This window comes from Ammospiza caudacuta, chromosome 3, assembly GCF_027887145.1.
Source record: "Ammospiza caudacuta isolate bAmmCau1 chromosome 3, bAmmCau1.pri, whole genome shotgun sequence".
Lineage (NCBI taxonomy): Eukaryota > Metazoa > Chordata > Aves > Passeriformes > Passerellidae > Ammospiza > Ammospiza caudacuta.
This window is the reverse complement of record NC_080595.1, coordinates 100196688-100217893: the sequence shown is the minus strand read 5'-3', so window position 1 is coordinate 100217893 and position 21206 is coordinate 100196688.

Here is a 21206-nt window from a genome sequence, read left to right as displayed (position 1 = left end):
TGCCATGCATATGGCAGCATCCATTAAACCAGCGATAATGGAGCTGAGGAGGGTTCTGGAGAGCTTGCAAACCTTGCAGGGAGGTACCTGCAGGGGCTGTGCTGACTCATGGAGGGAAATGTTGCGTGCAGGGGCAAATACCTGTGCCAAAAGCTCCTGTGAGGACAGTGCAGGTGGGAGCACAGTGAGGTGAATATTCACAAGGTGCTTGGATGGTTGGTTATGGGTGCAGTTTTTAGGTGAGCTTGTAGCATTGCAATGAAGGGTCTGCTGGTGGAGAGGTATTTTTTGGGAGGCTCGTTCTGGAGGGGCAGGTGTTTGTGCTGTGTCTTGTAAGGTGTGAGGCAGGGCAGTAAGCAGGTGGCTGTGCAGTGGCTGTGCAGCTCACGAGCTGAATGGATAGTTCATGACAATCCAGGTGACCTTGTAGTCAGATAAGAAAAGCAGCAGGTACTATATAACTATAATTAGTTACAGGTCAGTAAGCATATTGTGTATGTCCTTTTGGTTGTTGGAGATTTAGGGGTTTTTCTTTGTATATTTTACTATTAATGTGTGTGTATTATCTCCACCACAGAAAATATTTCCCTGGATGTCATTACTATTAAATATGTATGTTGTAATTCAAAATTGCCTAAGAACCCATGAAGAATTAAAGCCCTCAAAGAACTACATTAAAAATAAACTACTCCCAAGAGGGAAGGGAAGTAATTTGCCCTTGGAGTATATAAAGTTTTTATGTTTTGTACAGCACACCTTTACCAATAAAATATTGATATACCAAACATCAGGGACCTGTAGCTGTTTAAGGCTGCTGTTAAAATAATAATAATAAAAAAAGAAATGCTATAGCTCTATGCTAGCAGAGTCCTTTTTGTTTTGAATCAAAAGGTAACATGAATATTTAACTTGCTACAGTAAATAAGCTTTAAGTGTACTTCAACATGATCAAAAAATCTTTTTTCATTCTAAACAGCTGAGTTCATATAGTTTAACAAGGACTAAAAAAAAAAAATTTAAAAATCAACCACGCAGAATTATAGCATTTCCACTAACAGAAAATCCAATCTTTGAGTCTTTTGCTAAAATCTTCCCATATTTTATTCCCATACTGCAGCACCTTGCAGTAAATGGTAATATTAAATTCCCATCATTCTGTCAAATCTATTATTTTTTGGTAAGTATGGTTGATAACCTAGGTTTAATTGGATAGTGGGCAAGGTTTTCAAGGTTTCAGTAAAAAATGCCATGTCCCTGTGTGTTAAATGGTTAGTGGTAATTCATAGTTTAAAGGAAGAACTCCGGTTTTTGTTGGAATGGAAGTAATGCTTTTAAGTACAGGAAGTGAAGAAGTGTACAGGCAAAATGGAAATTTTTCTTATGTTACCACTACGGTATCTGAATATGTTTGTGTTTTTCAATACCATGTTACCACTAGCATTCTGAATGTTTTTTTCTTATTCCATAAAGTTCAGGATTTATAAATTAAAATTATTTTATCCCTTATTTTAATAAAATTAGAAAATCTTTATCTCAGGGGTTATCTACAAATAAAATTTAGAGGATCAATTTACTTTGTTCCCCAGTTTAACGGCAAGGCTTGTGTTTTTTTTTTTTTTTAAATGTTCACATAATGACCTTTGTCTATACCCATTGTACGAACAAAAGTCCTAGAAACATAAGTCTTAAAAATGGTATTCAGTTGGTGTGTTGGCTCTAGTGAGGAGGTGGAAATTTCATCCATTGTCGCTGTTCCTGAGGAACCTAAGACTAGCATTTTTCATGCCTGCATTCACACAGCTCTTTATGTAAGAGGGTGTTCATGGATAAATTGGAGATCAGACTCCTGAGTACTCACATTGTCTATTGGCAGCACTACACTTGAGGGTAAATTGATTAGATGTTTCTTGGCATATCAGGGCTGTGTTTGTGTTTCTCAGTCACTGTAGACAGCTTCTAGGATGGCTGGATGTAGTGTCCCAAACCTACCTGCATTTTACTCAATAGCAGTGTTATGTCATGGGGTGAAAATGAGCAAGGGCAGAACAAAATTATATAAGGCAGTGGGTCAGTAAGACTAATCAATGTGAGACCATGGGTCAAGAAATAAGAAATGAGGCAACTGCTCACCAGCACAGAAGAAATATTTCCACTCTCTACAAATGGAAGAGGAGATGAGAAGAACAAATGTACTTTTTTCTGCAGAAGCTTAGTGCTTGAGAGAAGGTAGATGGTTGTGATGTGAGCCAGCCAGTGAAGCAGCATCATTAATACCAAAGTTATTGATCACCTACAAGCTGAAAGCCAGTGTGGTGCCACATTGAGTGCCTGGGATCCTCACGATCAGCAGTGCTACTGTTGGCTGCAGTGCTGTTTCCAACAGCCAGGTTAAGCTCACATGGCTTGTAGTAAGACCTCAGTAGCAGCCCCTGTTGTGCTGTTCTCTCCTACACTTCAGTAGTGGATGTGCCTCTTTTTCTGCCCACACACAGAAATTTGTCTTGTGCTCTTTCATGCTTCTTTGCTCCTGCTAATGAAAGCTTTTCGTCAGGATGCCATCATGTGCAGCAAGATCAGTGAATGCTCTAAAGAGTGATGGTGGATAGAAGTACTCGTGTAGGGAATCGTGTATGGAGTCAAGAGTGAGAAGAGTACAAAAAATTGTTTCTGTAAAGGTTTTCTGGGTATATTTGTAGCAGGGGTTGATAACTGCAAGCTAATAATTAATTATCTCTTTAAAGATGTTCACTGTATGTAAAAAATGGGGAGGATTTTAGTGAGTCATTGAGATAATGTGTGAATGAAAATAAAATAAGTCTGAAGAGAATGCTGTGTTCCTCAACAAAACCTTATAGGCATTGTGGTGGTAGTAGCCATAGTATGAAAAAATAAAGAATTATATCAGTGGACTTCCCTAAATACCATTCTCCTTTCTCACGCAATATGGTTGCACAATGCCAAAAAAAAGATTACAATTTTGTGTTATAATAAAAGTACATAGTTTTAAAAGAAACTTTAATTATATTGATTTCAAAATAAAATCTTTGTCTAAAAAGAACTGTTATAGTAATTCTTATGTATATTGGAAATAAATTCAAACTAGAGAAAATGTCTTAGGTGCTACTTAATAACTTGTGGAATTTACTTTTACTAAAGTATTCATGTGGTAAAAAGACAGAGAAAGAAGATGAATGGTATTATAGAAGTTAAAGTATATGAAACAAGACACCATCTTCACTTGGACCAGGACAAGGGATTAGAATCATGCTTGAACTGGATAGTGTACATACCAACAGGGAGCAGGTGCTGCTTCTCACTTGCCTGAGCTGCTCGTGTCACCACTTGATAATCCCCCAAGTTTCAAGGGGGCTGGAAGTGTGTGGGCTAATAGCAATGCCATAATTTAAAATTCTCTTATTAACTCTACTTGTTTTATTTTTTTCTCTCATGTTAAAAGAGAAGATAGTGAAACTGGGTTTAACAATATTTCACAAAATATGTCATAATCTTATACTTGAAGGTGTAATTCTTCTTTATGTTATGTGGCTGAATCCAGTAAAACCTGATGCCACAGAACACATTGGACCTGGTGCTCTCCAAGTACACACAATTAACCATTGGGAACAATAACAACTTTTTTTCAAGTGCTTCAAGTTCTATGAATAAAATTGACTATAACTTCTTGAAATGTCTTTTGTTTGATGTGATGCTGTAATTCATTTACTACTACTGCAGATCAAGCTAGATTTCAGATTTCTGGTGTGTCACGCATCTCTCTTCCATCACTGTACTTCAGTGCTTACTTAGTCTTATTTAACCAGTAGCACACCTTTAGGTTTCTTCATAAATGCCAGTAAAAGTTAATTTTCACTCTGTGAGTATGATTTTCTGCTGTACCCACAAACTTGGATGTTATTTATTGCTAGTTTAATACAGAAAGAACAACGTGATGCCACCTTCACATCTTTGCTGCTTGTATTTCCTTATCCTAAATTGTTCCTTGTTTCAAGATCCTCAGTCATACCTGTTTTCAGAGTGCTTGGATTTAGTGCAGTCTATCATTCTTTTTCACTAAGAGAAACCTCATTTTCTCTTTAAACCTTTTCAATATCAGTATTTTATAGTGATGTATCAGTGACTCAACATTTCATGAACATTTCAGTTTGACTTTATTTTGGTTTAAATCAACTCAATTCTTATTTTGGGTAAGAAGAGGGAAGAAAAGAGTTTTCAAAAGAAATAATGATGTAATGATGAGGAAAAGAGATGTTTCCATTGGTTTGGGAATAAGGTTTTCTCAATATTTAGTAGAATTGAGGGAAAAAATGCATGTAGTGGGTAAGTATACAGTGGTGTTCTCCCCAGCATACACATCAGCACTGGACATTGGTTTTGGGTAGCCCAAGTCAAAGGTTGAGTCACCATTTTCAGAGCCTAAAGGCAGGCTGTCTGTGCCATCAGTTCACTTTTTGTGTCTATTTAGCATGGCCTTCTCAACAACAGTTTTATAATAAAGTCAATGAAATAACTTATATAAATAATTTCTATAACTTTGTATAATCAATATATATATTAGTTGAAGTACTTAAAATGGCAAAGTCCAGTCCCCAAAACACGTGACTTTCTAACATGTAAAGAAAATCTGGCATAGTTTGAGACTAGTAAACTCTTAATGAAAGCACAGAACTGTCACAAGGTGGAGAGGAATAGCTAATCTGCTATTAGCTATCTGCTAAGATGTGTGTGTATTTTCTTGCTTTGGTATTATTGAAGAAGGGTAAAAGAGTTTTTTCTTTAAGTTTTCATTTATTTTGGAGCAAAGGTCATCCTTCTAAAGGTCACAACATGCAAATAAAAATAAGAAGTTCAGCCAGAAATTTAGAATTAATCTATGGAAGACTTTAGAGTGATTTTCTTTTAATGAATTACCGACAACTGCATGTTAATGTTTATGGAGGTTCTTTTTTTTTATTCTTGGTTCCTTAGTTTGTTTACTGGAACAAAACCAGAATTTTAAAATAGGATTCTGAAGGCAGAAGAGGTGATTAATTTCTCCAGGACATAGAGAGTGTAGGTTATTTTCTTTAAGAAGGTCTGTAAAAACAATTGAAGCCTTCAAAGCTCATTTTTTTTCTCAATAATTAAAAGCTTTTCTGAATGTAAATTATAGTTCTTTATGAGGTGTTAAGAACAAAAGTAATGTGAACTTCCACTACAGAAGTGTGTGAACATTCTCACAACAAAAATGAGTGTGAATGTTGTCTTCCCATGAAACTTTCAGCCTGCAGTTTTCAGAGGAAAAAAGAGAATACCACAGAAGAGAATACCACAGTATTTTTATCATGGCACTAATCAAACAATGAACTGACTCCTTCATCATATTAGAACATCCAAAGTACTGTTTTCTGCATGTTTGTCTGAAATTATTAGATACTGCTAGTCTTTCACACATGGGAAAATTACAACCAAGGCATAAACTTGGAAGGAAAATATCTGGAGATCTTCCCAGGATACACTGAAGAAACAAGATAGAAGGTAAGCAAAACAATGCATTAAATTCTGAGCCCCTGAACTTAATGGAAAAGCTGCCACTAAGTTTAGCTAAGTATTGATAGTACTGGGAAGGGCACAGTGTAATTGTCAGTATGCTCCATGGACAGTGAGCTGCTTTGGTATCAGTGTCAAAAAGTTATCCAGAATTTTTGATAGTACAGGGGATGACAAGTGTGAGCAAAGTGAGGAGTACCTTCTTTTGTACAGAAAACAGTAAGTAATTTGGAATCACCATCTTGGAAAAGATGCTGCTCAAGGAGAAGTGATAGCATTTTTAAGGTTCTGACTGGCACGAGGAACAGAGAATAGAGAACAATTAGCCATACTCATATGAAAAGAAAATGGGCACAAAATAAATCAACAAGCAGCAGACTTAAAAAGAGAGTGCTTCATGAGATTTAAACCAAAAGATACTCTTAACATAGGATGATTTGAATGCCAAGTATGCATATATTAAAATTTAATAGAGAAATTCATGGATGAGAGGTCTGTCAAGCAGTGTTAAGCACTAGCACAGAGAAGCAGCCTCCAGCTCAGAAGGCCCCTAAGCAGGGGAGTGCCAGAACGGACAGGATTTGGAAGGGGAGATTGTTAAGCTTTCCCTGTGTTCCAAAGGGTTTGCTGTTGGCACTAAAAGTCAATATAAGAAGCTGTACAGTTTTTCAGTCATTTCACTTGCTATCTCTGAGATAGTTCAGCTCAGCATGCCTGTTCTAGGACATCAACAAAGGCTGGGGTTTGTCACTTTGATGGAGTTAGATGGTAATCTTCATGATAAAGGTGAACTTCTTCTGGCTCAGAAGACTGATTCAAAGCCTTCTACATTATTTAAACCCAACATATGGACTGCATAAAGAATCCTGGGCATCAAGGGCTGTCTAGCAGCATAGAAGAGGTTATTTTTATAATGAACAGTACAAACAGGTGAGCCTCCTCTCTCAAAATAGGCCTCAAGCCCATATCCAGGAGCACAAGAAGTTGCCTGTTATTTCAAAACAGGGGAAAAAACAGGCTTAATGCTTCCATGTGTAAAGAGACAGTTGATGAATCTAATTTTCTCAGTTCAAGAAACAGACAGATAAACTGGAGTGGGTTCAGGGGAGGGTCACCAGGGTGTTGGACTGTGTAGTACTTGTTTTGTGTGGAGAGGGGAGGAAGCTGGGCTTGTTCAGCCCACAGAAGAGATGGCTGTGGGACCTGAACAGCAGGCTGGCAGGGAGGCTGGCAGACAGTGCAGTCAGTGGGGCACAGCAGGAGAAGTGGCAGTAGACATACATTAAAATAGGAGGATCTGACTGAATATGCAGGGAAAAAAAGTAAGGATAATTAACCTTAAGGATTTGCAACATCTATTCTAGGTGGTTTATAAAATTTGACTGATAAAACCTTGAGCAATCTGGTCTGGATTAATTGTGACCCTGTTTTGGGTGTGAGGTTGGACAAGCAGTGTGCTGAGAGTCATTTCCAACCTGAACATTTCAGTGATTAATGCCACTGACACATCAACTGTATTTAGATAGAAGATAATGTTTTGGAGAATACAAAGGAAATCATTATTCTCAGTACTTGCACCAGGAATTGGATAGTAGGGCAGTAGTACAAAGCAATATCCTAGAGAGGAAGAAAGGCATGGGATTATAGCTACTGACTGAAGATTTATCATTTAAACCTTTTTGATCAGTAGTGGCATAGCAGTAGTTACCTCTGTAGTTTTGACTTCACAAAAGAGCAAATAATTCTACTTTCTGCCATTTCTGTCCTATCTGAAATGTATGCTCCATAATGATGTAGATCATTATCTGTTAGTTTTCAGTGAATATGGATGCAAGCATACATACTCTGCATATGCCTGTAACCTGACGCAAAAACTTTAAGCAGATGAGTCAAAATAGCTGATTCTGGCACTGGAAAAGGTTTCCTAGAGATGTTGTGGATGCCACAATGCTGGCAGTGTTCAAGACCAGGCTGGATGGAGCTTTGAGCAGCCTGGTCTAGTGCAAGGTGTCCCTGTCCATGGCAGGATGATGGGAGCTAGATGACCTTTAATGTCCCTTTACACCCAAACCATTCTATGATTATAAATCAGCTTTGCAGAGACAGGCATGTGTATGTACATAGTGAGGAGCAATCTCAGAGTCTTGATTCAATATTGAAAGTTCTGGCTTGTATAATGTTTATTCTACAAGACCCAAAGGAATGCTGGGGCTTCAAGCTACCACTAAGGCTTAATCTTCCCTGTACCCGGTAAGGGAAACAGCAGAGATGGATGCATGTTATAGCAATATTTCTTCTTCTATGTTTTTGGCAAGGATTTAGTTTAAAGAACTCTTCCTGTTTCATTATTTCCTACAGGCGAACTGCTTTCCTCTTTGGGTTGCAGTTGAATAATCATAGAAGGATGTAAGGGAAACAGATGATATTAACAGAGGAAGAGTGATATCGAAACTCACATTTTTTTTAATCGGTGATTCAAATAAATATTTTTAATCAATTTACAGCCAGGAACCGCGGCGGTTCCAGGCGAGGATCCCGTGTGGGCGGCAGAAGCCTCGCGGGGCCGGCCGGGGCATCTCCGCTCTCCGCCAGCAGAGGGCGCGCGCGGCGCGGCTCCAGAGCCGCCTCGGGCACAGCCACAGCTCCCAAACATCGCTCGCAGAAAGTTCGCATTCCCGTCCAAATCTTAGCACAGCAAGAGCTTCGGGACTTGGTGCGTAATATGTGAATTATTTATCTTTTTAAAGCTAAGTATGTGTCAGTTTTAAATCAAGTTTTTCAAAACTAAAATGGATTGTTCCAAATCTTGCTTTTTTTGTCAAGCTCTGTCACTATTGATGGCACCATTGCTTTCTAAAGCATTCAAGCCTATGATTCAGTGCCATCATAAAAATATCCAATTCTGTAGATATGCACAGCTAGAACTTACCTAAACTCTGCTATTTCTTCACTATATATTCAAGAAAGAATTCTTTTCTATCAATGTATGACTAACTTACCTAAAACATTCTTTCCAATACTGGCAGCCACAGCATTTTCATTCTGAACTCTGATGAACTTGGTAATTCAAGAACAGATAGAAAGTCATAATAAATATCATCCTGTTAATCTTTTCACCTTAATCTTCCAGTCTCTGTTGGTCTTTTATTTGAGCAACCTGACCTAGTGCAAGGTGTCCCTGTCCATGACAGACAAGGTGTCCCTTGTTACATGACAGACACACTAACAGGAGTTTGTACAATCCTGTATCTCTTCTACGTATTGACAGACCCCAGTGACTGTTCTCCTTCCCTTATTTCAGCAACTATCAACTATTCTGCTTTGTCACAGAGCACTCAGTTCATTTGCTGGATTTTGTCCCCATTTTTTGGCACAAAAACAAAGTGATATGGATAGTATTTTTCAGTGCAAAATACTAGAAATGCACATATTTTTTGTAAAATGACACATGGCAAGTTTTCACTTAAATTATTATGTGCTTGTATTTGTTTTGTGCATATATTTGTTTTGATGTTATAAACCTTTCCACTTCTATTTTTCACTGGGTTATTATTTGCTTTCTTATAGTCAACAAATTAAACAAGTCTACCAGAAATTTTGTCTATTTAAGGTAAGTGTTTGCTACAACGTCTCCAAAGTTTTAACCAGAGGAAAGACCAGTGCCCAAAAGAACCACGTGCACAAGCTGTACTTTCTGTAGAAACCGAGGACATCAAAATACCCCACAAAGCTTGTTTTTAGTCACTCCAAGAAGACAAACCCTGGGAATCTGGTATGAAGAAGAGTTGAAAATAAACCCAGATGTGTTGGTAGCCAAATTTTTTGACCTCCATTTTGTTGCTAACATTTTCCTGCTTTTTCCATGTTGGCTGCATAAGAGATTTAGAGCAGTACAGTCTGCAGGAAAGACACAGTTTGCTTTCTGTGTCAGCAAACTTGCTATTCTAGGAGGGTATTTTTTTTTGGCATGGGACTGATCTTTGATTAGCACAGAAAAGTCTTCAGGACACCTAATAGCAGCCTACACACAGGGCAAGGTCACTGAGAAAAATGAAGCTGAGAGGTTTGAAAGTACATGACAGGAGGATGCCAGCTGGGCACAAGTGGAAACAAGAGAGGTTCCAAGTGGATGTGAAGAGAAATTTCTTCACCATGAGGACAGTCAGACAGAGGAGCAGGATGTCTGCAGAGATGTAGCCTTCCCCCTTGGAGGCTTTCAAGCCCTGACTTGCTTCACTACCTGCTGCTGATTACTATTTTTGTAGCACTTCACACCAGTACTCTTACACTGGTAAAGTCATTCTGCTGTAGAAATTGCTTAAATTTCGCCCTGCCTTACCTGGTGTAATCAGTTAATTTCCAGTTTCTTTGTTACATTCAGTGTCAGTTCAACTTTGCCATGTTTGTGCACAGTCTCCATTGTGTAAACTCCATAATGTTACAATATAAATGTCATTCAGCAGGTATGTAAGTTTTGCCCTGTTTTCTACAATGACAACAACATAACTTATACTTGTTGGTCTTTCATGAATTAGTTCATTTGTATTTTTGTGCTCTTTTAAGTTCAGAGTGTGTGTGATATTCTCTAGCATTCTACAGGTTGATTTTCCAATGTGTAAGTATTTGTATTATGACTTTTAATATAGTCACCATCATCTTTGCTCATGTGTGGTTTCATGTTGATGACCTTTGAAGTTCTAGCCATTGCAGATGTTATCAGGTTTTATTCCATTTGGGTTTTACTTGTGTTGACTTTTGGTATCATTCAAAAAATAATACACTACATCAATTGAAAACATGAGCACTTTCTAAAACACACCTGGCATCCAAAGGATAGCTTTCTAAATTAATCATTCATTTTGGTTGTTACTATCTACTTTCTCCTCAACAACAGGGTTCTCTAGCAATATCTATATTGGTTTTTGAGAGAATTCCTATGCCTGCCACTGAACTTGGACTGGTTTTATAAGCAAAGCAGGTCTGCAAGCAAGGTCTCAATGCACATTTTTGTATGACAGAAAGCAGCTCTGAATGATAGTAGTATACTATCCTACTTGATAGTAGTCAGTAATCAAATATTTTTGAAAAACAAGCAGTTACAAGTTAGATCAGGCATTGCTAAGCAATTTCAAAATTTGTTTCAATCCTACTTTTCCTATTCCAGTTTTCCAGTTGTCAGAAAAATAATGTTCTCACATGTACTTAGAACATTCCCTTAAAATTTGGAGATTGCTCAGCTGGCTTGCTGCAAAACTATCGCATTACTGTGAGATAAACATCATTAAATTGAGTGCAAGGCTTTGCTTTCCCTGGCTAGAAAACATTGTGAACAGCTTGCTGTGGACACGAAAATGATTGAGTAGGAAATAATGGTACATCCATTATTGTAGGGCCGTTAAGATTGCCCAGGAAAAAGGTAATACAGTGAAATCAAATATCAGATTTTATTTGTGGGAGCAAATACTGCAGGGGTAACCTTACTGAGCAGCATACAGCATCTTGGAAAGTTGAAACTTTTTAAGAGAGGTAATAATAGCTTCACACACACTGGGATGGTTTTAAAAAAGTTGGGATCTAGCAGTAAGAAATGCTAAGTAGCAGTAATGTAGCTGTGTTGCTGCTTTATATGGTATTGATTGTGTGGCTCTGCCATTGTGTTAGCTTCCACTGTCCAAGCATTCTTCTTGCTAATTGATGTCAATGAGCAGGAATGGTTCCAGAAAAAGACTCAAACCAACCAAACAAAAAACCTACCTACCACAAAACCACAGTGCTTCGTAGCAAAAAGCAGATGAAATAAAACAAAAGCTCCTCAGCCCATCTTTGTTATTCAGAAAGAGTTGAATGGCCTAAATTTGTACGTAGAAAAAAGACTTCTGATGCCATAACACTATTTAACAGAAAAAGGCTTATCATAATCCAAGCAAGCAGCCTCTTTCTGGTATATTTATTTCTTAATTGTGCTCTCTCTGAGGATGACAGCAAGCACTGGTCATACTTTGTGCTTAGAGTGAGATCCTGGTTTCACTGAGGTCTCCAACACTCCTAACTCACAGCAACAGCTGCTGAGGGGAGGTCACAGAAAGCAGGTGTGACATTCTGGCCCAAACTAAGTTTATGCCAGAGAATACTCTAACTTTGTGAATTCAAAATTTCACTTTAAGTAAAAAATCTACCAAACTTCCATGCTCAGCAGAAAAACAGAGGTGGTTTACTTGCACTGACGTTTTAGCTCTCTTTTTCTCATTTTTTCCAGTGATATCCTGGAGTGGAGCTATATAGCACTGGCATCCTGCAAGCAGCACAGGAGAGAACAAACATGTGCTAAATAAGCAAATCTCACAGCAGAAGGCAAGGTCATTAATGGAACTGGGGTCATTCCTGTGGGAGAAAGTTTATTTCAGGAAAAACAGTAAGAAAAGGAATTACAAAAATTTATTTCTACATGAGGATTTTTTAATATGTTTAAAAATGTTTCTGTTTTTAAATGAACCATGCTAAGATTTCTTTTTAAGTGTTATTTAAGCAGAAATTAAGTTAATGAAGCTATTTTCAGGAGGGTTTCTCATTGTGTTATTCTAATAGTGAAGGGTATTTTTTCTATTTTCATTTTTTCCTGACTTGTGGCGTTCTTGGTCTTAATGCTGATAAGTTTATATAGGTGAGCAGTGTTAGCCTCCCATGTGCTAAATGTCATCCTGCCTCCTGCCCCTTTTCCTTCTATGGTTTTCCTTGCCTTGTCTCTCCAGTCTAGAGACAGCTGTCATCATGCAGGAAGGCAGAGGACTGGGGAGTTTGATGGGACAATTTTTGAACTCAAAGTGATGGCAATGACATAGACTGAGAAGTATTTAAGACTTCTGAATTAACTTTTGACACGAGAAATTATAGTAAGGTAGGGATCTGAGAAGTTATGATTACCTCTCAGTACTGCCTGGATCTAAAATGCAAGTAGAGAATGCTCTTTTACAAATTTTAATGTTCATCTTGAATAAATCACAGGAGTGGAAGTCCTCCACTAAAAATACTACTTAAATTTTTATCATCTCCTACATAACAAAGTTAGATTATATTTAAAAAGGATATGCACACCTTTGCTACAGGCCAAGGTGAGTTTGTGTTAATGAAACTCTTGAGGAGACCTGGTCCAAGAGTAAATGGAAGGTCTTTATGTAGATGTAACTGAAAATTCTTATTCAACCATGTCTTCTGCAGGCAATGCTTGTGGAATATTCCTTTAAGTCCTCTGAACATAGAATTTGACTCATTTATTAATATCAGTCCAATTTACATTGTGAACAATTTACATAATTGTAAAATGTGTTGCAGTAGTGTAGCTCATTTTTGTAGTTAACTTTCAGCCATAAAAGGAGTATAAATATTTCTAAGTACACAAAACTACCTTATCTAAAGATATCTAAAAGCTGTGCTGGTGGTCATAAAAGTCCACAGATTCTATAAAACCTTTAATCACACCCAGATTCAGTTCAGAAACTGAGGTGTCATGTTGAATTTAAGAACACTCTCACTCTAAAATCAAGAGACAGAACAGTTAACCCCAAATCTGTATTTTCCAAGGGAAATTACACCTTTAGACATCTCAGTAGCCTCACATGACTTGCATTCAGGTTTCAGCCCACTTGCTGTTTGCTTACACGTGTAGACAGAAGCACAGCTCCCTTCTATAATTCCTTTGGCCTGAACTAACAATGCTTAAATCTGGATTTAAACTTGTGATTAAACTACTTTTGCGTTATTAACTCAGTGGTCTTCACACTGCAGGAACACAGAAAATCAAATGAAAGTGTGTGTAATCCTGTGTCTTGCTGTAATTCAGAAGTGTGCTTGGATATAGACCGCTTCTTTGTGCACTGGTAACCCTTCTCCAGAGGTTTGCTGGGATGTGCCCCAGGCAGACATGGGACACACTCAGATTCCCACTGATTTATGCAGTAAAGCTCAGTATGAGGGAGGACGCTGAAGGAGGCTTGCCAGATTTGTCATTTGGAACCAGGCTAGTCTAATTTGGCAGTCAAACCCAGGTTCTGATTGCAAGAAGTAATTCTGTGGGAATGATAAACCCTGTGTAACAGCAAATGTGTGCCTCATTTTTGGTCATGTATTCTCCTTACAGGCCTTCTGTGGTTAGGAGTTTTTTTGGTTTTGTTTATTTGATTTGGTTTGGGGTTTTTTTCCCACTCCTGCCCAACAGGCTTAGTGTATTCTGTTTCAACCTATTCTTTTTTTCTAATTTTATTCTCCAGGCTTCAAATCATCCATTGAAGTAAACTTTAAAGTTCCCTAAAGACCAGTGAAATATCTGTAACATATTAACAGTTCCTTAAAGAAGTAACCTCTATTCTAAGTCCTAGGAAATGGAGCAATATTCAAAGAGGAGAGATAGGCTCAATGTCACTGATGAATCTTTGAGCAACTCAGTCCTAGAACAGTTTGCAAGTTCTTATTTTTAAACAAATTTGACCTTTTATTTTTAACACATGAACTTCTTCACACATAGGTTTGAAAGCATGTCAAGCTATGATTGTTCATGCTAAAAAAATTGGACAAACACAATTTTATTACAAAAAAGTTGTTTCTTAGTGAAAAGTATCTCCCCTTGTAGAAGGCCAGAAGATAAAGAGCTGATGTGTATGTCTCATGCACTGATGGGGTGGAGCCAATCAAGGATTGCTGGAAATAATGCACTGTGAGAAAGAACAAGATGTGGCTGGAGAAAAGGGGGAAACATATGGACGTGAGGCAGCACTTTCCTGGGGAAAATGTCCTTGTTTGGACTCCTGGAGATAGATGCAATGCAGCACAGCACTGGAAGGAGGTGGAGAAACTGGCATGGACTGTAAGGGAGGATCAAAACCACCCAGGATCCCTGAAGCCCTCCAACCCATTTCCAGAAAAGTCAAGAAGAATGAATTGTACATGCTAACTGACTTACTAGAGAGAAAGAAACTTAACTCTAGGCCTACAAGGGCAACAAAAAAGCATCTCCGTGAACTCTTGGAGCATCAGCTGGATCAACACTAGAGCCAGGACTGCCCTCCCTTCCTCTCCTTCCTCTCTTCCTTCCTCTCCTTCCTCTCCTTCCTTTCCTTCCTTCCTCTTCATCATGTGCTTACCCTAGGAGGTCAGGATGTGAAAATGTTTGTCATGTAAAAATATAACCTCACTAAACAGTTGCAGGATGCCAGTCTAAGCTGTTTGAACATAGCTTGTTCCAGCATGAATAATTGGTTCCAACACAATTATTCGATGCCTAATTGGCAAGATTAAGTACACAGTTTACTAACAGGATTTATCTGGGTTCCACTTACCAGGAAAGGGAAGAAACCAAAGCAGTTTGTAGCAACTCCAGGCTTCATCAAAATGGCATTTTCATGCTAAATCACTTGGCCTTGTTCCAAAATTAAATTTCTCCATTGTGTACAAACCAGTTTTGACATGCCAAAAATAAACAATGTAGAGATTGAGGCAAATGGTACTCTTGATACATTACATGGCTACATTTATTTTAAGAACCTTCCATTTATTTAAACAGTGGCCTTTCTAGGAGGTAGCACTGGAATTTTCATTCCTAGTAAACAGGAAAATTTATGTGAATCGCAGTGCATAAAAACACAAGTAGGTGTGCAAACATGGCCTAATAGGTTCTCCCTTTGGACTGTCATCTTCTGTTAGTGCTGAAATCATCAGCTCCCAAAAATACATAAATACACAGGGTGATACAGGACATTGATTGCAATACGTATAGGTCAGTAGGCTGGTTTAGAGGGCATCTAACAGCCAGATCTTTTTTTCTCTTTTTGCATGTACTTCAGTCTTCTAGCTGCAGTCTTTTAGACACTATTGAATTCATGGTTCTCTTACATCAGAGACCATAACAAGATAGCTCTAGGCTTACACATCAAGCTTACATAAATCTACAAAACTACTTTCTTAAAAGTATAATGGTTAAACCCTGAGACTATTACTTCAAGATGAGAGGCAAATAAAGTATATGAATGCAGAGATACAGATTAAATATTTTTAGATTATCGTGCCTATTTATTCAGCAATAAATGTATATAAAATACTTGTCATTTTAATATTTCATTTTTATGTTGCTTGGCAGCACTGAAATAGCATAATAGTAAATAGCTCTGCATGAACTCCAAATCCTGGATGGGTGAATATAATTGTAGCTACTGTGTGTTGATAAAACTGATGGTCACTGTATATCAGTTAGTACGGCATATGCAAATTTAAAGGAGTTACTTTCTGAAAATTTGAAACTCTTTATAACTGGACCCAAAAAGTGGGTTATTTATCATAGTAGTATTCCATTTTTAAATACTATTTGGGCAAATTTGCTGGCTAGAAAGGATACAACAGTAGGAGACACCGGCTAATACTGAGACTTGAGAACTCTTACACATATTTGTTACAATTTAAAATCTCGGCTTTGTCTTGCTGAAGTTGAAAGAAAACAGGCATAGAGTATTCTCTGAGCTGAAATAATTCTGCCCATTAAGCCTGCAGGTTTTATACAGCCTAATCTATTTGTAGGATTTTTAATTTTGCTGATATCTTTTTTTTTGCTCTTCAACTTCCTTTTCCTAATATTTGCACTGTATAAATTTACAAACTTCAATTTTATATTAAATTAACACATTTTACTGATTTATAGTTGCTTTCAGACTGTGTGTAGGATTTTACCATATTCATATAGAAATATTGGGCAAATTGCTACACTTCCCAGCAAAGCTGTCTAAAACCTGGCTATGACCTTTTCATTATATATAATGACTTTTAAAAACAAATGGATACTTCAATCTAAAACAAGCCAGAAGATGTGCTTTCATTTGTTTTAGAAAATTGCCTTTCAGCTCTTCTTTTCCATAATCAGCTGTTTGACCACTTATTTTTTTCTTGTGCAATACAAAAGCCACCATAATGCATGTATTTTCTGCTTTACATGTAGGAGGGCAGATTCCATATGAAGGCAAGAAGAGGAAGAAGAACTGTGGTGAACTTTAATTTTTTTTGTGTATCTTTGGTTCATGAAACAATAGAACTTGTTGCAAGTTGTTTAGGGTATGACTATATGTATATATATATATATATCCATAGGAAGAAAAGGGAAAGTGTGCCTTTCACTAGATAAGGAACATTTTATTGCTATTAATCTTAGCATTGTTTCTCTAAGCCTGGACTAATGTTTTACTGAATTCTACAAATCCAGAAGTATTTCAGGTTTGAATACCTTAGCTTTTGAATTTTTGAACTAAAACTTTAAAGAGTAGTATATACTACATTTCTCAGTATATACTGAGAAATGTAATTTTTTTGAATAATAATGAATGCTGTTCAAAGCATATGATACTGCTACACAGCTTTTGGCATGTTTGTGACTGGTAAATATAAACAATATATCACAACATTGCTTTATTTACTTTGAAATGTGTATATTTTGAATTTAAATGCAAATGAATTTAAATAACACGAAACATTGTGAATGATTATATTTTTGAGATTGGGTTTATCAGTAGCATTGGAATCCAAGATAAAGAATGTACCTTTTTTTTTTTCTTTCTCTTTCTTTCTTTCTTTCTTTCTTTCTTTCTTTCTTTCTTTCTTTCTTTCTTTCTTTCTTTCTTTCTTTCTTTCTTTCTTTCTTTCTTTCTTTCTTTCTTTCTTTCTTTCTTTCTTTCTTTCTTTTTTTTTGGTTGCTGTACCATTATATTTACTACCAATTGGTTATTTTAGGACACATTGTAAAGTGTCAAAGAGTAGCGAAAAGGCCTGAGCTAAGACAACAAATACCACAAAACTATAATGGTAAGTATTCTGTCTGTATTTTTTTTTGAGTTATTTTGGCCCCTCTACTGAAAATCTGAGACCTGCTTAAGTATGCAGTAGAAGAAGTAGCAGTTGGGTTTTTTCCTTTTTGTCTCCAATAGTAGAAACGAAGTGACATCCAGCTTTTCTGTTGGCTTTGCTGCTTAGGAGCGCTTAGTATGTGTGCACATGCATATAAATAATTCCCTTTTCATGTAGTTTTTGCCAAAGTGCCCTCATTTGAGTGACATTTTTGCTCCATTTACATCAATGTTAAAATTTCCATTAACTTCCCCAGGGCTGGGATTCCACCTGTTTCGTCTAAGTTCACCATAGTTCAGTCTCATGTATTTAAAAGCATTTATATTTTAATTGCTTCAGTGGAATGCAGTTGTCGTGACCGGGAAATCTTGCAGAGGGCAGAAAGGATCATCTGGCAAGGAACAATGCCACATAAGGCTTACTCAACAGAACAGAAACACTGAGCACTACATTCAGCGAGAAATTGCGTGGTAAGGGGCATTTCAAATTAATCTCCTTTTACAAAACTTTTTTCAAGTAGGATAGTGCTGCCTTTAAAGACTTTTGTCCAAGTTTACAGCTTCATTCCTGCATGCGTGTTGTTGTAAGCAACAGTTTAAAATGTGGGTCTAACGACATGGAGACAAATCTGTTACCACGCAGACAGCGAATTATGCAACTTGGCTGGTTTGGATAACTAATCATGACAAGAAAAGAAACAAAGGGTGAAAGTGAGTGTTAGCAATAAAGAAAAGTTTTATATAAAAAATGTCAGTGCTTTAGCCCACTGATTCTCTCACCTTTTCCCTCTGCATCTTGCCTGCAACTGTAGTTGTAGTAAAAGCTGTTCAGTGGAGCAGTTTTGCCTTGGCACAGGAGATGGAATGTTCTCTGCATGTCTGTGCTAAGTATGGCTTCAAACCTAAATTTCTCTACTTTCTGCTTCTTGGTGTATTTTCCTTGACTCTTTCCTGGATCCAGGTCTAATTCTGCCTTCTGTGTGCTTTAGCTAAACTCTGAGATAGCTGGAAAAATATGTTGCTGCAAAGACAAGATGGGATATCATCCTTTGGCTGCTGCTGCTTCAGCTTATCAGTTTTTCCAGTACTTCCTGGATTTAAAGAAGATAAGACAATGTATTGATATTTTCTCTGGAGTGCATCAGTAACTGCAGGTGAGAAAGTGTTTGGGATTTCTAAGCTGTTACTGGGAACAACAGATACGTCACCAGTTGTGGCTTTCCTTCCTATATTATGGGAGACACAGAGAAACCAGGTTTTGGAGGTCGTGACAGAGGTTTTTAAACAGTAAGGTTTTTCTTTTCCCCAATTTTCATGTCACAAGTCATTCAAACTGTTTTTAATAATGTCAACAGTGTTGTCCATAAATACATATGGCAGTCCCTAACGTGGTGCTCCTCAACTAGTATAAATCCCTGTAATTCCTTTGATTTATGCGAACTGGAATAATCCTGTTTAGTTGAAGATGTGGCCCAGAGTACAGGAAGTGTATGTATTAGCCAGAGAAGGTTGTAGCAGTTTCTAATTCTTCTACTTATTGCTTTCATGCAGATGTAAAGTATTTTTTTAAGTTTACATGGTCCAAATGAGGTATTTAGTTTTCTATTTGTAGTGTTAGTATTTTGCAAGGGAAGCAACATCCTTGCTTTACAGGAAATAAAGGTCATATTTGGGTCTGTACCTTGAAGCATTACTGAAATTTTAGAAGAAGAAATATTTCTTTAAAGGATAAACTAATTGTATGTGCAAACTCTTATGCAATTAAAATGCTTAGCAACTTCAGAGCTTATATTTGATTGAAATTAATGAGACTGTTTATATTAATGTAAAGTAGATGAATCCAGGTATTTAGGACATGTAGAAAGAAGTAAAGAAATTAGAATCTTGTAGCTTGAAAGAGCAATGAGAAATGCAGTTCTTCTCAAATTAAAAAAAAAAAAGATGATGCCTTTTATTATGGGCACGCTTTTTACAAAGGGTGTTTCAACTGAGGATCTCACAACTCTGAAACACAGAATTAGAGCTTAACATTGAGGCCTTTATCAAATGAACAGTCTGAAGGAGAAGAAGAATGCTCCGATGGTTTGTCAGCTGCAGGATTGGGCTCTTACACCTCACCCTGAGAGGTAAGACAGCTTTACTTTCTGTAATTTTCAGAATGAGCAAGCAAGAAGTGTGACTTGCCTAAAGTTACACCACAAGCCTGTGGCAAGCCGTGGAATAAAACACCCCAGCAGATGTGTACGTAAGCTGCAATTTCATCTTTCTCTCGTGATTCTAAGTTGGGAAGAACAACAACTGTTTTGAAATTCAAACCAGGAAGATAATCATGTCTTTCCATGTGATTTGTTGGTTATACTGGCTAGTTATCTTGATTGAAATGAGGAAACACTGAGGAAACAAAATCTGCTGAGTGGGTGGGAGGATTTGGGGTATGGGAGCTGGGGGTAGAAGAAAGTTTACCCTATATATTTTCTGATCTGAAGACCAATTGGCTAAATTGATGTTAAGCTGATAAATTTTCATATGACCACCTTCCTTTTTTTCTCCCATCAGAATAATTCAACTAGAAAAAGGTAAAATATGTCTTGGATATAAATAAATAAATGGATAAATAAATAGATAAAATACTGAGGCCCTACTCTCTGTCTTCTATATATCTGTTTCTAGTTTTACTTCTCTTTGTCCTTCTATCTGGTTCACATCTTTAAAGTGCAATTCAGAAAACTGCCACAAGCACACTTGGAGAACCTGACAAAAGTGCAGTTTGGCAAATTCAGCTAAGAGCCAGTGGCAGTGCTCAGTCTCACCATGCCATCACTGACAGATGATATTACAAGTGCAAGAACATTCGGGTTTGTAAATGATAGATTTTAAAAGGCAGAACAAAATTCTGTAATTCACTGTGCATTGCAGCATCAGTGCCATAAATAGGCGTACTCTCTTGGTTGCTTGCATGGCTGATTTTTAAATTTATGGTGAAGTATATAAAAGTATCTAAAATTAATGTATGCTTACACTTAAAAGATAAAAGCTAGTTTCTGCCAGTATAATAATGTACATAATTGGTTCTTCACAGCTAGAAACCAGATACTCTTTCATTCATGCATTCATACCACGGCTGTCTAATTTATGGAACTGCTGAGAGGGTGCTTTTAGAGAGGTAGGGGGAAGGAGAAAAAAACTCCAAACATTTCTTACATTGTTACCTGACTTGGGATGCACACATATAATTATGTAAAATCTGTGTCTGGGTGGCTGTTTGTTCTTTCTTGCAGAGTATTCTGTGCTCACTGAGTGGGAGGGTCACACTGTGAGACTAATAAGGACAGAGCTGCATCCCCCTCTACCACTCTTTGGAGACTCACTCTAGCAACTCCTCGGCACTACAGCAGCTCTGTACAGGCATTTTCAGTGCTTCTGGGGGACACACCAATAAAAAAATTAAAGGTAAGCCACTCACTATGTGTAGTCAATTATCTAGACATCTTACATGTGCACACTCACACACGCTACACCATTCCTGACTTGTTTTGAGTTTTTTTTGTTCAAGGGTTTTTGGTTTTGATTTCCAAAACTGTCATTTAAGTTTATCATTGCTAATATTAACTATGTCTTATATAAACATGATGTATACGGTAAGTTTTTAATGTACTGTAATCAGCCTGTGCCATAGTATTCTACTCATGATTGTGTAAATACATTGTATATGCTAGTGGGTGACAATAGGTGTACGCTAAGATATGCAAATAAAAACAGCCCTGCTAAATGAGCAGTAATTTACAA